The following is a 5,382-nucleotide window of genomic DNA, read 5'->3' on the forward strand; positions in this document are numbered from 1 at the left end:
TATGGATTGTGGTAAGAGCTGTAAGAGCCCCCAATAAATGGTTTTTAAATTTTAATAAAAAATTATTCAATTAAATATTTTTTTAAAAAGAAAGAAAATATTCTGGGGAAGGAAAAAAAAAGAGGCCTGGCCTGGGTGAGTTACCTCAGAAATCAGAATATCAGGTGTTTTAAAATTATTTTTCAATGGATTTCAAACTGTCCCTCAATGGATAGAGATACATACATGCATACATACATTCAGGTTTATATATATGTAGACACACACATTCTCTCTCACAATACACACAATACAAACACACTAACATACTATGAACATTTATCTTCCCTCTGCCATATAATTGAAACTTGAGAATCACAATAAAAATTTACAAAATTCCTTTAAAATCTCAGGATTCTTGGAAAGGTGAAAAAAACAAGTGAAAACAAAACTGAAACCAGGTTCTCACTTCCTGACTGGAGTATAAATTCACTGCATAGTCAGGCACGCTCTTGAGGTCGGAGCTCTGAGGACGGAAGCGGGGAGTCAGCAGCCTACTCTTCACCCAGCAGCCACCTGAAAACAGGATCTCAGCCTCCAGGAGACAAGGTAGGTGGAGAAGAAGGAGGGAAATGGCAGGGAGGCAGAGACACAGCGACAGATGCAGAGACTGACACAGAGACAGAAACTGTTGACAACAGTCACAGAGAGCAGTCAGAGGCACAGGAAGAAGAAGACCACAATATAGATTTGACACAATCCCTGTTCCCCGAACACAATCTAGGGGAAAGTATATTAAGACACATTTTGAGCATTTGTGTTCTGAAATAAAAACAAATTCAGATTTAGATCCAAAGAAAGTATATTTGAAAGGATTGTTACAGTTAGGGAAATGAATCTTATTATTGGATGCTTCATTCCATGGTGTCTGTGTAACATCACATGCTTTCGTAACATCAGAAATCTTCTCAAAAGTCAGGCAGAATGGAATTGGGTGGCGTCATTTTAGGAGAGGTTAAAGATAACCTGGACAAAGACAATTTGAGGAGTGAAATAATCATGCAATGGTTTTCCCTGGCGTCAGTTTGCTTAGGAGGGGCAAGGTATTCTTCAGGAGGAGTCATAGACTGACTTGTAGAGGCTACGAGTTGGGCTACAGTCCTGATGGTCAGTGGTTCTAAACCACCAGCAGCTCTGCAGGAGGGAGACTGGGCTTTCTACTCCCACAGTCCGTTGGGACCTCGGGGACGCACAGGGGTCCATGCTGGGAATCAGCACTGGCTCGGTGGCGGTGGTGCAGCTCTTGGGGGCTGAGGCTGAGTCAAGTCAGGGTACTGTGAGAAGGAGCGAAGCGCAGCTCGAGTTTAGGCATTCGTTTCAAGCGCCTTGCTTTGTCCTCGCTTTCTTCAGTGAGAACCAGTGGGTCCGTTCATCTTTTATGGAACTCAGAGGTCAGTGTCGGGCCTTGTCATAGGTAAAGGAGAAGGGCATCTATGAGTCTGATCTAAGTCTCATTGGACCAAGTGGCTTTTTGCAGTAAGCAGTTTTCTGGAATTAAAAATGGGCAAGGGATCTTTGTAATTACACCTGCTTTTCAGAGCACAGAGATCAGATAAAGTTTAACATTATCAATCAAGGTCATGTAATTTAGGGTAGGGTGCAGTGGGATAGACACTGGGCTATTAACCTCAGGATTGGTAGTTCCAACCCACCAGATGCCCTCAACAGAAGACTAAGGTCGTTTGCTTGTGTAAAGACGTACTGCCTCTGATCCTAGTCCAGGAATGAGAAAAGCCTCGCTAACAGACCGACCGCATTGTGAAATTGTTTATGAAAGACCTTGTCTGGTTAAAATGTTATCACCTTTTCGTTTGATCTTCCTATGACCTATATTTGTTTCCATTTTTAAATATTTTTGCTTTATTTTTCATTGAGGTTTGTCTCTATGTTGGTTTTTGTGTGGGGGGGGGGTTGCAATGTCTTTGTTTCTTGTCTTGTTCTTTGTTTCTTTGTTTCTTTGTTTCTTGTTTCTAGTTTCATCGAACTTTCTGAATATGAAATCTAGGAGAGGTAAGTCTATAGAGACAGTAAATGGATTAATAATCACCAGGGGCCATGGCAGGGGAGGGTGGTGGGGAAGTTGGGGAGCTAACAACATGGAGTATGAGAAAGAAGAAAATGCTCTAAAATTAATTGTGGTGATGTTTGCACACTCGTATGTGAATTAAATACCAATAAAACTTTTTTTAATGATTGAATTTTTCATAAACTTTTGGTAGCTCCTGGCGTATCTTGATATTAAAACATTTACTGTATATTTTAAATGAAATAATATAATGCACTTTATTCATTTATTTGTTTAAGGGTTTTTTTTTCTTTTAAACTTTTTATTGTGAATTAGGTGTGTTTGTTTAAGATCTGCTCAGTCCTATTGGGTCTCTCTGGATCTGAATCAATACAATCAGTACAGTGGCAGTGGTTTACTTTGGGTTTTATACTTTGCAACTATAAAAAAGAGCGTGTAGACCTGAAAGATTAGTGGAAAGCTTCAAACACACACACACACACACACACACACACACAAACACACACACACAAAATAGGAGAAACTTGACCTGGGTCAGGAGTATAGAGCCCAGGAAGAGAAGGTGGTGAAAGGCCATGCAGTATAATGTATAGAATTAAGAAACCCCATGAAGTTGTGGGACAGTAGAAGAGAATGGCTTTCTACTGAAAAAAAAAAAGTAAGGAAGGAGTAGGAAAAGGACACTATTTGAATGCACTAGATGAGCAGCTCTTGCAAGTGCTCTCTCTTGCCCTCTTGTGGTCCATAATTTAAATTGCATACTAAAACCCAAATGGAGTTTACTTTCTTGTTTACAAAGCTATGAAAATTATATTGGTTATGATACACTCAAAAATACATGGCCTTGAAATTCAAAGTCCCTCCTAATCTGACAACACTTAGTCTCCCCAATCCTGTTCCTTTTCTTACCACCCATCTTCCTCTTTTCAGTAGGAAGCCACACTCTTCCATCTTCCCACAAGCTCTTGGAGTTACTTGATTTTGTATATTATGAGCATGAGCCCTTCACAACTTTCTTTACAGGGACTCAGTACTTCTGATCCAGATGATTGAAGAGAAGCCCTGGAGGAAGAGTGGTGGCACTACCACCAAGTCCTTTTTTGTCCCTGAGTCAGATCCCGTTGCTATTTAGTTCCTTTCTATCCTCAATACACTGGCTCATGCTTTTAAGAGATTTACTGTAATCAGTAGGTGCATGAAGACAAACTGCAGAAGCTAAGCAGGGAAAAAGCCTTCTGCCATGTGCTTCGGAGAAATTCTGGTAAGGTTCCAGATACCTCTGTAATCTAAAAATAAATAGAAACATGAAGGAAAACCAATCTCAGTCTAAGTCTGGGCAACTGTTCCAAAGGACCCCTCATGGTGCAGTGGTTAATTTCTTGGCTATTGATGGAGAGGTTGACAGTTCAAGCCCACCAGATGCTTAGTGGGATGAAATAAATGTGGCAATTTGCTTCTGTAAAGATGACAGCTATAGGGGGGAAAAAAGATTACACCTATGGGACAATTCTCAGGTGTTGGAGTTTTGATAGATTCTCCCCATTGCAGACTGTGTCATGTGCCTTCCTCTATCCTGGCTTAAAATTAAAGTCAGACTGTTTAGTATTTTAATGCCAACTTTATGCAAAAATAATGTATACACAATGAATCACATTGGTTTCAGGTATGCAAGTTAATAAACTTGGCCATTTGTATGTACTCATAAAACCATCCCCACAGCCAGAGCATGGTACCCCATTGGTCCTGACATGCCTAGAGATAAAAAATCAGACCTTGATCTATTTACAGGTTTCTCTTTCTGCTTAAAATTTTTTTCTTTTGATTAATTTATTCTTCTATGAGTAATAGGTTTCCTTTTTTTTGTTGCCATCGCTGTGTTCTCACTGATCACCTATCTTGCTATGGCTTGGGTTTTTATGCATATTAGTGTCTCTACAGATCTATCTAGATAAGATAGACTGAATGAATAGTCCGGAGGAGAAAACAACGGGACCAATGGTTCCGAAGGGACACGGGATAGGGAGTGGCGGGGGTAAGGAGGTGGTGCTGACCAACCCAGGGACAGGGGAGCAACAAGTGATCCAAAAGCAGTGGCAAGGAGGATGTGAGAGGCCTGGTAGGGATTCAGCAAAGGCAATGTAACCGAGAGAAATCACTGAAACCCAAATGAAGGCTGAGCATGATAGTGGGACAAGAGGAGAGTAAAGGGAAATAGAGGAAAGAACTAGGGGACAAAGGGTATTAATAGAGGTTTTAAGGCTGGAATGTACATATGTAAATATATGTGTGTGTGCGTGTGTGTGTAAACAGATCTACGTGCATATATTAAATAGGTTTAGTATTAAGGCAGCAGATGAACATTGGGCCTCCACTCAAGCACTTACTCATTGCAAGAACACATTGTTCTATTAAATTGGCATTCCAGGATGCACACCTTCCTGATACGATTGCTGAAGAAAAATATGAACATAAGCAAAGGTGGTGAAGAAAGCTGATGGTGTCTGGCTACCAAAAGATATAACATCTGGGGTCTTAAAGGCTTGAAGACAAACAAGCGGCGATCTAGCTGAGAAGCATCAAAGCCCACATGGAAGAAGCACACCAGCCTGTCTGACGATGAGGTGTAGAAGGGATCAGTTACCAGACATCAAAGAACTGAAAATCATATCAGTGGGTGCCCGCTTTACTGACACAATCACTGAAGACAAACATGTGCATAAGCAAATGTAATGAAGAGAGTTAATGGTGCCTGGCTATCAAATGATACACCATCTAGGGTCTTAAAGGCTTGAAGATAAACAAGCAGCCATCTAGCTCAGACGCATCAAAGCCCACATGGAAGTAGCACACCAGCCTGTCTGACCACAAGGTGCAGAAGGGACCAGTTATAAGACATCAAAGAACTAAAAATCAGATCAGTGGGTTCCCACCTTCCTGATACAATCACTGAAGACAAATGTGTGCATAAGCAAATGTGGAGAAGAAAGCTGATGGTGCCCGGCTATCAAAAGATATAGCCTCTGGGGTCTTAAAGGATTGAAGATAAACAAGCGACCAACAAACTCAGAAGCAACAAAGCCCACATGGAAGAAGCACACCAGCCTGTGTGACCACGAGGTGTCGGAGGGATCAGGTATCAGGCATCAAAGAACAAAAAATCATATCATTGTAAAGCTGGGTGAGTGCAGAGTGGAGACTCAAAGCCCATCGGTAAGCAACTGGACACCTCCTTGCTGAATGGTTGAAGGGAGGAGACGAGCCAATCGGGGTGCAGGGTAGCAGCGATGAAACATATAACTTTCCTCTAGTTCTTAAAT

At 41.3% G+C, this 5,382-nt stretch overlaps 1 protein-coding gene across 1 annotated transcript in view; it reads left to right on the forward strand.

Moving 5' to 3' along the window:
* The first annotated feature begins 516 nt into the window (after positions 1-516).
* Positions 517-5,382, forward strand: part of LOC101650312 (interferon-induced very large GTPase 1-like) — a 56,362-nt gene continuing 51,496 nt past the window's right edge. The window contains exon 1 of the mRNA XM_004717130.4: positions 517-588. The gene's annotated coding sequence lies outside the window, so the exon portion shown is untranslated. The remainder of the gene's footprint in view (positions 589-5,382) is intronic.

The sequence above is a fragment of the Echinops telfairi genome, unplaced genomic scaffold (assembly GCF_000313985.2).
Source record: "Echinops telfairi isolate 266 unplaced genomic scaffold, ASM31398v2 ScPeMD7_41;HRSCAF=154, whole genome shotgun sequence".
Taxonomy (NCBI): Eukaryota; Metazoa; Chordata; class Mammalia; order Afrosoricida; family Tenrecidae; genus Echinops; species Echinops telfairi.